At 35.4% G+C, this 12916-nt stretch overlaps 1 long non-coding RNA gene across 1 annotated transcript in view; it reads right to left on the reverse strand.

Moving 5' to 3' along the window:
• Nucleotides 1-4225: 4225 nt before the first annotated feature.
• Nucleotides 4226-12916, reverse strand: part of LOC126924027 (uncharacterized) — a 291770-nt gene continuing 283079 nt past the window's right edge. The window contains exon 2 of the long non-coding RNA XR_007713382.1: nt 4226-4586. This is a non-coding gene — a long non-coding RNA (uncharacterized LOC126924027). The remainder of the gene's footprint in view (nt 4587-12916) is intronic.

Below are 12916 nucleotides of genomic sequence, written 5' to 3' on the forward strand. Positions count from 1 at the left end.
ATTTCTGTTTCAGACTAATTATAAGTCGCTTTTGTAGGTACGTATTAACTTGATGTAGATAAGATCAAGTAAGAATATGAAACATACAAAGCATTTGAAAACAGTATACGAATATTTAGAAAAATTACACCACGGTATAAATATTAGTATGGCGAAATTCTGCACATCTATTCCGCCCATCGTTCTCAGTCTAACAAAACAGTACATCCGGATATACCGAGTGTAAATCTTGATTCGTTAATGCTTTGCTACTGTCAGTCGCATTTATACATATAAATTTATATAGTTGGAATACTTGCAACTTCATGATTTACGAATATACATACAGTAACTCGCTGACTATTTCGCATAGATCTATTTTATGTGGAAAATATGAACACACGTCTGCTGTTGTAATCTTACAGAAACATATTTCGTACGCATTAGATTTATAAACGAAGAAATGATTAATATTCTGCCAGACAGATGACTGACACGATACAAAAACTTCAAATCTTTTGAATAATTACATAATTTGATTTAGATTGCTTTTGATATTTTATGTATAACCACCTTTTGTTTTAGAACAATTCTTATGATTTTTCCATGTGTTTAGTTTGCTTGTAGCGGTTCTCACGATCCAACCGAATTTGAAACATAATTACTAAAATCAATCATTGTTGACAGCTACAAATATTAACAGTTAAGGTTCAATTAATTTAAGAACAAATAATAGCTTTCTTCTAACTTACGAGCGCACCTATGTGACGCTGACGATCACTGTGGACGGAATACTTTCTCGTTATACTAAACTCTATTGATTGACTATTCAAAGCGCAAATCGTAATAAGTTATAGTAATTCTTTTGCACGAGATTAAATGATTCAAGAGCGTTATTTTTTAGTTATTTTTAATTATTTATTATAAACATTGAAATTTACAGTTAACTAGAATTTGGGTAATAAACTAGAAAGCAATAAACTAGAAAACTAAATTTAGTAAATATAACACAAGTTAATAATTCAGTTGCGTGTGCAAAATTTCAAAACAATTATCGATACATAATCCGACATCGCATTTTCTGCATTCTCTTATTTTTCACACAAACAACACATTTTCTTCTTGATAGTTTGATGCGACTGTCCGCGAAACAGGTAGACAACTGTTATAACGAGGCATTATTGGCATTTGTTTACTGCCGTTACTAAGGAATGCATTTATATTTATCTCACACAAACGTAATAGTATTACATCTGCGTAGGTGTTCGGAAAAATTGAAAAACGCATACATGCGTCCTTAGTCCATGCCGGGCTCTTACAGAAAATGCATATATGTGTCCTTAGTCCACACCGATAGCTTTCGCCAGACGCCTATATGCGCCCATAGCACTCTAAGGGTTAAAAATTGGGAAATTATTTTATTTTCAATTTGAGGAATTCAATCTATTTAAATTGTCACGTTTACGACTACACACTACGAATATCGTAAAGAAGTTTCGTAATATTCTTTCTGGAAAACAAACGTAATAATAGAAATGTGATTTGGAAAGTGAAATACTTGTTAAGAAATTAACACCAACACAAATATTTCAATACGAAATTCGTATAAGCGGATTCGTACAACGCGGAGCGTATCTTCCGTATTTTACAGTGGATCCTACAATGTTTAATTTCGTTTCGTCAGATCGAGATCAATTTTTCGTATTTTACGGCAAATGACCGTATAGCCATGCGACTTTTTACAAGTAGAGCATCTTTTGGACATTTATGCACTCGTTCTTTGAAACTGACATTCCTCAATACGCATTGAACCTTCACAGCAGTCGCGTTAACTTTGTCAAATTGTTTCAAACTTTCCCAAATTTGCATAGCACTGTTAGCTTTTTTGCAGATTGAATAGTTTTGGAAAAATTTTCCGTTTTTACTTTGATAGCTTTCCTGTGTAGCGATTTCTCTTTCGGTTTGGATCGATGTGAGACGTCATTATCGAAAACGACGTGTTTCTTTTTAACATTTTTTTTTTTTTTATTTATTAGAATATTTACAATTAATTCTCGTTGAGAATTTTCAGTAACTTAATTTGGCGTGATACAATGACATGGATTATAATAGTTTTATATTGTTGGTTCTAGTGGAAACTAAGGATTTAATCTAGAGGGTATTTTCTTTTTAGTCTGCGGATCTGGTCCGTCGTGTCCAGTAGTTGGGTGACTAGTGGGTTGTGGTGGTTGTTGACTCTTGTGTTATATCTGCTTCTGGACTTGTGTATTTCATCTTTGACTGTAGGTACTTTTTAACATTTGGCAGAATTATCCTCATCCTATAATATGTTTATGGAGTAAAATTGCATCGATTTTAAACACCAGGTATAGATAGTAATCGTTACAGACGTAATTCAGCTGCTCGGAAGAATATTGATTAATTCGAGAAATTGAGAAATAAAGAAAAGTGTGTGGAATGTCAGAATTCTTTAAGAATTTCTTTGAAATTCCCACTCATTTCTATCATTTTCTTTTAATAATTGAACTTACGAGATTACATAATTCGTTTCTCTAAGAAATTCGGTATTAAACACGTACCCAGATTGTTGCGATCAATTTTATAATTAAGACACTTACAAAAATTGCAGCGAATCGATTTCGCTTGTCACGGGCTCAATTACCACAAAGATAAAGACCAAATAACGCAGTGAAAACAGGCGGAAGAACTCATTGAGTATTAAAGCTCATAAATTTGTTCAAGTTGTTTGCCCGAAAGTTTCAACAGAACCGAATCCGGGTATTCAAAATATACACGGGTTTCGTAAAAGAGAGCTCCGTGTAAATAGATGCGGTAACAACAGCGTTTACATCCTACATAAAGCAGAAACACATATCCGCTTTTCCTAAAATATCGAATTATGTGAACGAACCTGCGAGTCGCTGTATTTATCTTGCAAATTGCGCGGAATATTTTAAACAAACAAAAATGGGGGAAAAAAGAAAGGAAGGGGAGGAGAGAAAATGTGAAGAAGGAAACGTGTAATGTATCCGCGCGATATTTCCGCGTCAGAATGTTGCGTCGACAGAAATGCGTCTCCGGCTAAAGTACACCGAAGATGTTTGCGCATTTTTATCTATCGCCCGAAGTAAACTATCTCGTTGGTTCGTAAACCCTACGCGTTTGACGAGACATAGCTCTCACCGCCTCTGCATTGTTCCCCCGCTGCATCGTACATGCACTTTAGAAAGTGAACTTTAAAATGTTTACGCGGGATCCGGTTGAACGTGCGCGTGGAAGCGAACGAGTTGTAAAGCGCGCCGTGTGCACGAATCCTGTTTACCCGACGCGCCCGATCATTTTTTCCCCTCGTTTTCTGTCTTAAACTCTTCGATACGGCCTTCTTCCATCCGCCGTCTAACCGTACCGTAATACTTGTTTAAAATTCAAGCCGACAACCAGTGAAATCTAATAATTATATAAGCTGAGAAATTACACAAAAGTTGACAGACCTTTCGCAAGCAAGTGCCCGGAACGACGCAACAGGAGGATGTGAACAGCCGATTAGAGATAACAACAGGCTGTATGCTTTTGGCGATTGTCAACTGTAGTCAACACTACGAACTAGAGAAGAGGTTAATCGTATAAGGTCAACGTATTTTTCTCACAACGCTATCAACTAGTCGAAACAAGTTTACCGTGCCATCCGACTTTCAGGACAAAATAGAGCGATGAAAAGCTGACAGAGTACTCCTTTAGGCACCTAAACTTCTAACGAGGCATCATTCTACCTATATGACGTAAGGTATCATGGAAATGCAATGATTTATGGCTATAACTTTGAAACAAAGTCAAACAGGATGCACGTTCGTACGAACTTTTCTCAATGCTTTTGTGCCTCTTGCCCACTCACGAAGTAATATTTTTATACACATTATGCTAGTATTTACACGAGTTTAATTTTATATAATTGCACTTATTTGTATGTGTAGTAGAATTCCATTTAGAAGAAATCTATTTATATGAAGGAGATCTTACGCATTCGATGTTCAACATAGAAAGGATTCAAGTGTATATTTCGTTGTTTCCGAGGAATTAACACTAGAACTACCGCACCAGTCAAATTGACTGGTTTTACAATTTTATTTTAACCCTTTGAGTGCTGTGGGCGCATATAGGTGTCTGGCGAAAGCTATCGGTATGGACTAAGGACATATATATGCGTTTTCTGTAAGTGCCCGGCATGGACTAAGGACGCATGTATGCGTTTTTCAATTTTTCCGAACACCTACGCAGAAGTAATACTATTACGTTTGTGTGAAATAAATATAAATGCATTCCTTACGGCAGTAAACAAATGCCAATAGTGCCTCGTTATTGTCGAAGTGGTCACCACTTGTAAGAAAACTCTACATCTGGTTTTTTTAGTTTCCTCAAGCACTGAATTTTTCACACACAACTAAATTATTAACTTGTGTTATATTTACTAAATTTAGTTTTCTAGTTTATTGTTTTCTAGTTTATTACCCAAATTCTAGTTAACTGTAAATTTCAATGTTTATAATAAATAATTAAAAATAACTAAAAAATAACGCTCTTGAATCATTTAATCTCGTGCAAAAGAATTACTATAACTTATTACGATTTGCGCTTTGAATAGTCAATCGACAGAGTTCAGTCTAACGAAAAAGTATTCCGTTCACAGCGATCGTCAGCGCTAGACGCGCACCGTCCGTACGGGCGACATAGGCCGCGAGTATTTAGCACTAAGATTGTTGTTACATCTCACTTTATGAATTCTTCTAACATTAACATGATGCTCTTTTCTTAATGTTACATTTTTACCATTTACTTTGATAAATTTTGGATTATTTTTATTCATTATAGCACTCTTATATTTTTACAATTCTGCGTGTGGAAATTGCAATAAAAACATTTAAAACGTAAGAAATTGCCGCATCGAGAACATAATTTCTCGATTAATTTCTCGAATACAAGGAGCCACGCGCTCAAATCTTTTTGTCACAGTTCTACCATCGGTCTAAAGCATCAAATACATGTACAACCAACTGGCTCGAGATTTCACAGTTCTTGCCGCCTCCTTGTAACATGTAAACAGTAGCGTGGCGCGTTATGCGACACGCTCTTATGCTTGGCAGTCTGTAACATTATTATATATTTAAGAGCAAATGTTTCGTGGAATTCTCTTACGTGAATATGAGCTTCCATTATATGAACCAACAGTCATAAGTGGTGGGAATAAGTGGGCTCCTATTATACGAACGACCTGGTTATATGAACCGACTTATCTCTCAGCAGGTTCGCATAAACGGAGCTCCACTGTACTTAATACGGTGACATTCTAATACATACGTTGTATTTGCCTGTCCGAAAAGTATTTTTCTTTCGCAAACGTGCTTTTTACAACAGTACACCTTCGTACAAACGTGAAACCAAGTCCGTGAAATGTCGCGGTGTTTATCTCAACGGAAGAAAATGGATCGCACGTAATTCGACAAAATAATATAAAAAAGTTGCGCGTCTATTATTTTCTCATAAAACGAAAGAAACTTTTCGGACAACGTAATATCAGCTACAGTAGAACTTTGTTTACCCAAATCGATCCGGCGACAAAATATTTCGAGTAACCGATCGGTTCGGATAATAGAAGCTCGCTCGCTATCTCACCGCGTGCTGCTGCTATGAGCTTCGATATAACAGAGGTTGACGTTCGGACGAATAAAGTGGAACAACGGTTTCGACACAAACTATGTTCAATGATATGTGAATTTGGACAAAACGCACGGACGTATACGACTTTAGAACTTTCCTCTTTTTTCCCCATTGTTATTGGCCTGCGCCAATCAACTCGGAATTACCGTGGAGTTATCTACGAAAAGTAAGGTCACTGGAGACAGTAACGAAGCAAAAATTTGGGAAAAAAGCTTCTGCCTCGAAAAAACCTGCTGCCTACGTATAACTAAAAATACGCTCGAACATAGTTCGAATGATAGTAGAGGCTCGCTTGCGACATATTTACATAAACCGACGATAAACAAAAGCTGGTTCCTATAAGCGAAGTTCTGTCGTACTTTTAATACAAATTTCCCAAAGATCGCCACTGTCGCCATATTCGATTGCAAAGAGTTAAACGTCTTGCTACGCAACACAAAGGGGCTATTGAATAATCGCATTCCGCAGTAAATTCCGCGTTCGAAAAACCAAGAGTAATTTGCCCGTGGAATCGATTCGTCGGCATCTACGAATTGGCCGAATTCCATGAATGCCAATCGGCCACTCAATTCGCAGTGAAAATTTGACGCACAGATACACGATCGACTAAATGATTTCCATTTGTAACAGTGGCCGCGGCCTGACCTCGCAGCGAAAATGCTTGATGTATGTGTGCCTAACTGGCAATCTAACTCTGAAATAACTAACGTCGTTGATTTTACGTTCGAGCTGTACGCGGCATCCGGCAGGCAAGCCTGACTTTTCGCTTGGCCTTTGCCGGGCTTCGATAGGAAATTCAACCATTTCCACGCCTTCCAACCTTTCTCGGGTTAATAGAATGACGAAATACTCTCGGGAATTTATTTGCCTCTGTTGCCTTCGCTTTTCCCATGCTGTAACGATCTCGCCAAAGTATTTTTCTCTATAGCAATTTTTCTGCCGCCTCTGTGACCTTTATCTTATTGTTGATACACAAACACTTCTTTGCATGGTGGACTGAAAACAGCAAAAACACAGGAACCAACGTTATTGTCTGCATAGTAAACTGTAACTTCTTTTTTGGCTCGACTGGAGAAGAATAACGTGGAATGTGCAACCTTTGAGGGTTTTCCTTTTTCTCTGTTTGTGATATAATATTTGCAAAGTGCTTGTCGATCGGACGCATTGTTGTTGCATGCTTCATAGAAGCTCACAGTTTTTCGCTGAAATATTCTCTTCTCACAGGGTAGTACACTGCGTTTCATAACTATCAAACCGTCCAGAAATTTCCAATTTTTATGCAAGCCTGACGCACAACAAAACAGAAGCTGAATAGACGTACGCAGAATCAAACGATCACGCTTAGTGTTATTAGTTATTATTACATTTTCATCTTATCGTACGGTGAGTAGAATTTTTTTATTATAAAATATCCTGTTGTATACGTCGACTTTATCAATGGGAATAAAATATATTATCCTTTACGTACAAGAACAGAATGAACTGTTTCTCAAACGATTGTAAACACGGCATAGTTCGTGTCTTATCGTATTAACGTACACGAACCTTCATTGAGGTTTCTCAAATAGAGAACAAAACATACGAAGAACGCAAGACGAAAGGACGACAAGAAGTCACATTTCCATTTTTTACAGGCAATTTTACGTTGTGGATTAGTCTCACGTTATAAACATCGTCTTTCAATTTGATTTCCGGACTATGCATCTATCTTGCCGCCTTCTTGACGATCTTAAAATATTGCTGGTCATAAAATGACAATAAAACGTAGTAATTTTTCCTGCAATCTTCACATAAAAATATATAAAAATATATTTTTATATATTTATATATATAATATATAAAAAATATATAAAAATTAAATATATAAAGATATATAAATTATATAAAATTAATATATATATATAATATATAAAATTTATATTTTATATAATATATTATATAAAATATATAAAAATTAAAAGTTTCTGGCTGGCTTTATGTATTTATGGAACACAGTGAATGTCGTGTTGAAACGTACAGTAATAAACAAACAGAAAGTTTAGATCTAAGCGATAGAAAAATACCATAATTTTATTAAAGAAGATTGTATTCGACAAGAGCATCTTCGACAAGATTTCGAGGAAATATAATCACAGAATAGCCAGCAACATGGTTAAAGATATCTAATACAAAAGTTGCTAGTAGTACGTACATGTATACAGATAAATTTCTCAGCAATTTTAAGCTCCTTTTCTCCGCTACTTATCATTTTTATATCATTTACACTTTTCGTATATTTTCTTAGAAAATCGTAAAACACCGAAATGAAGCGTGTGTTTCTACGGTATTGTAAATAAAAAAAGAATTATAACAATCGCAATACACAGGTGTTGTTTATTAGTCGCGCGTAATTCTGGTATTCGATTATTAGCGCGAAGTGGCTGCAGCTGTAAAGCACGATAGTCGTGTCTGACGAAAAGTTAATCGCAAGCATGAAATTCAATTTTCGAGCATAGTTTGCCAATTGAATTTCGCAAGTGCAAGGAAAGCGATGGGGCGAATTCGTACTTCGCACAGATGACGATTGCGTGTTGTTTTTGAAAATTAGATTGCATCCACACGCGAGAGTAATAGAGTTATAAGTTCTAGCGTCGAATTGTTCAGGCTGTCATGGCACGAGATTAATTCGTCTGCGGTGATTAGTTAGGAAAAATCGATCCAAGTAACTTCGAATTTTATTTATTTTTGTCATGACCATCGAGCTAAAAAGTAATTCGAACGACGATTATCAGATATAATTAGGTTATGTCTTTAACGATCTCGTTAACGCAAGTTGATTACCATTGATTATCATTTGAGTAGCGATGCTTTATGATCCGAGCAATAAATTATATTTTAAATTATATTTTCCATACGTGCTCTTGTTGTTTGTCTGAACAGCCATATCTTTTAACAAAATTAAAATTCGTTAAAAAATATTAATTTCTATATAATGTGTTGGTTGTTAAATCGTGATATTATAGTAGAAGAATGAAAATATATTTGGAAGTTCGGAAAGATAAATTTGTAATCAAGACACATGTTTTTTCTTCTATTTTATCTCCATTTTTCGTTTGCCCTTATTAAATGCGAATGTCAAATGCAAACAATTGCCGAATCTCTGTTGTTTGGTGTTTTTGCATTACATAATCGAGGTGAACAACAAAGAGCAAATACTTTTTGCTCAATAACTTCTCCTTTAATATAGGAATTGCAAAAAGTTAATCCAGTTTTTCTGTCGACATAATTGTACATAATTGTAGAGTTTTCTGAACATTTTCCATAGTATTCCCTGTTTTTAAATGGAAAAATAATTTTCAGTTATTTTCTGCTTACAACTTCTCTATGGGTTATACAGAATATTCGACATGACTTCTTAGGTGCAGAAGTTATCGTTGTTAAATCTGAGATTATTTTACAGGAATATTTTTATATTCGAACAGTAGGAAACAGAAAAATATTAAAATAAATTTATGTATTATCGTAATGTATTGTCGTATTATGTATTTACGTAAATAAAAATCGTATGTAAAATGGACGCGTATTCGAAGAATCTTTATCAGAGGTTCTATTTGGGAATGAGGTTGCATAGGAAAAAATATTACTTTACGTTTAGATGTCTCATGTAAGTTCATCAACAGCTGATTCTATATCTTACTCTTATTTTATTGGAAATATTGTCATCACGAAAAGAAATGATTTATTGCTGCACAAATAAAGCATCTAGCAATTTACATGCAGCGAATGAATGATCCGAATGCAATATACCAATAATCTCATACCTATAGAAAATCCTGCATTTTACAGGTCGAGTGCAGACTGTTCCCAGCCTAGTTATGGGTATTACCTAATACGTATCATCATTCATTTAGATGATGAACGTTAATTATCAGTTTTCTTCGCGAGAAGATTCACTTCGGTTCTATAAATTAACGTTTACAATAAGATCCACACTAATCAGATTACTGTTCGTGTTAAATTATCTTCTTTGCACCGAACCAAGCCAGATACAGCAGCATCGATGTTGTAGTAGGAAATTAATTTTTAATGAAAATATAAAATGTTAAAACGCGACGTTAAGCGAGTATTTCTGAAAGCGAGTTAGATCGTTGGTACTCGAAGGCATTCGATGCATTATGGACGATAAGATTCTGCGCCTCGCGCTACCTCTTGGAATTTTGCTTCCTTTCACCGGGCCCGAAGCTGGCTTTGCGATATTGCACTCTCCTCTTTTCAACTTATCGTCAAATCTGATATGTGGTCTAGTAGTCGCTACTTCTTCCCAGCGCAGTTATAACGGCGCTGTGTGCATATTGTTCCTCTCTGCGGCATATCCTAATGTTAGTTTAATTCCCTTAATCCTTTGTGATGCGCGACATTTTTCAACTTTCGTCAGTCGATCGTCGTCAAGCCAGCGTCATATAGTTCTCTGCTATTTCAATATTTTAGCTAATTTCAATAAACTGGTGTAATAATATAAACACTTGTATAAATACTTGTAGTAAATAATACAAATGCGATGTTGAGTCCTACTGCTGTATAATAAATAATAAATGAATGTGACATTGCACAGGGTTAAGAGCTTACTGAATATTAATTCAATTAAAAATTAATGAAATTAAATTAAGATTAAAATGAATACTTTTCTGAGCCTTAGAAATGCTACGTATACAGAAAGTGTTGTGCCAATTTTCTAGACGTTGTCAGATTTTCTCGTAATGTTGGCTATACATTCTCAAAATTTGTGTCTTACTGTAATTGTAATATCGGCTTGAAAACTCTCAGTTTATTGAAGATATGTCGGACGAATTGGATGCAGAATATAGAAAAGTCACGAACTGAGGTTATACGCACGAGTATTACGAGAAGGAAAGGCAAAGTCTTTGGTTTACGTTCCATTTCTTTCGGAAAATTGTAATGAAATCGATAATTCTATTTAAATACGCCTTAAGCGGGTGTCCTGAATCAGAATGTTCTAAAACAGCGTCTTTTTGTGATTTTTTTAGAAGGGAAAGAAACAAATGATGTTATTGAATTTTGAGGTGTGGTTTCATATATATTTAACGAATACAAAAAAACTTTTTTAAAGTAAAAAATAATTATAACAGATTTCTAAGCCTATTTCACGGGCTAGACTTTTCAATCCAAAGATCCACCTCGTAATTCTTGATCGAAACAAAAAACCAAAAAAGGATTAAATTATTATATATTTTTCATCTCAATGAACTGAAAAAAGAAAAAGGAAAAACAGAAAATAGTGTGAAATTAAAAATTCTAAACAAAAATCACAAAAAGTCGCTGTTTTAGAACGTTCTAATTCAGAACACCCCCTTAGTTCTCTAATTTTCATAGGCATCTGTAGGTATCATCTGCAGTTTATCTGTTCTATAACATGAACCAAATGATAATTCAATGATTCTGATATATTTTAGTAACCAGTCAAATATCCATTTCAATGTTAATTCACAATATTGCTTTATTTATTTTGCCCCGAGTTAGCATCTATCATAAAAATGATACGTTCTACTGACAGAATTTTTCGATTCATTTATATTTCAAGCGTTTCTAGCAGTCTTTTCTAGAAAAAAGTACGTATTGCATTGTTCGATCAGTTTATTCGTGTCTCAGTTGACATTTGAAATTTTACGTGCATCTGAATGCTAGCAGCGTCAATAAAATTATCAATAACCTTTGTACAATACGTTGCGTGGACGCGTTATATAAAACACGTTGTTAATTACGTTAGCACGGGCAATTTTTAATTATCGGTTCGAACCTTTTTATTGTTCAGCCGTTTTGTCGCATAAAATAACGAAATACGATAGAACAAAAATAATATAATTTCTGATAAAGTAGAGAAATATATTTTATCCGTATCTCAAAATAAATTTTCGAAACCTGTTGTTTCACATTAATGGGGACAGAAATGAACAAAATTTCCAATGTTTTATCGTAATTACAGCTCATCTTCATTACTGCTTCTATCGCGCTCTCTGTTTCTCTTCGATATCTTTTTCTCGCTGAATCCGTATTAACATGATCTCGTATGTTTTTACTTCTCTTTATCGCTCTCCTAACACTTCATTATCGCGTATATCGATTCGAAAACCCATATTTGATCGACCAGCACGGCGGAAATTGTTAAATATGAAATCGTTGGCAGATCTGTTGTATCATTTTTATTGGAAAATTCATTGCATCCGCTGACGATTCTATCGAAATAAAATGTGTAATAACGTGGAAGAGAGAACACTTGCGAGTAGTTCGTGGATATTTATCGCATCGTGACCCTCATTTATATTGCCACGTTGCATTATTGTTTTATTTCTAGCGATGGGATCAAGTTGAATCTGTACTTAAGAATCCGCCACTCAAGGCTCACTTCATAGGATTCCAGTGCTATTCACTATGTATTATAATGCTTCATTCCTTCTACGTGATGACGATGGACACATGATACTGGATTTCCATGATTTCCAAAGGATGAAGAATTTTCGATGCTCGTCAGACGTTGATCGAGTTTCGAACCTATTCGACCAGTCCTACTCGATTCTACTTGCGACTGTGTAGTTTTTTCGCTTCTCAACGTACTCACAGAGGGTTTCACTCTGTCGCGCTTAAGTTAGAATCTACTTAAAAGTACCTATTTTTTTTAAAACACTTGATAGATGGTTCGAATCTACTTGCAACATACTTAAGCCCATCGCTATTTATTCCTTCTTCTTCTTCTTCTTCTTCTTCTTCCATACATCTCATACCATACGATCTTGTGCCATATGTCTTTTGATTTGATACATTTCAGCAGGTTTTCTTTATTCCGAACTGAATACTTCCTTGAGTTCCTTGGGGATCCTCAATCTGTTGCGTGGTTCGTCTAACGTCGTGCATTTTAGAATTACGTGTTGTACTGTAAGTGATAGGTCACAAGGATCGCACCACGGAGGAGCTTCTCTTTGTAACAGAAATTTACGCGTCGGTCTTGTGTGTCCAATTAGCAGTCTGAACAGCTTTACCCGACCTCTTCTATTGCATGGTGGCTTGGCGAGCAGAATGGTTTGCTATATATCCTTTTACACACATTCGTTAGTGACCTTCTTCAAGAATTTTGCCGATCCTAGCTCCTAATAAGGTATTCAGTGACAGAGCAAGCCAATATTTTTATCTTCGCCATTTTCCATCTTCGAGCTCTCATTTCCCTTCTTCCTCA

The sequence above is a fragment of the Bombus affinis genome, chromosome 2, assembly GCF_024516045.1.
Source record: "Bombus affinis isolate iyBomAffi1 chromosome 2, iyBomAffi1.2, whole genome shotgun sequence".
NCBI classification, from domain to species: domain Eukaryota; kingdom Metazoa; phylum Arthropoda; class Insecta; order Hymenoptera; family Apidae; genus Bombus; species Bombus affinis.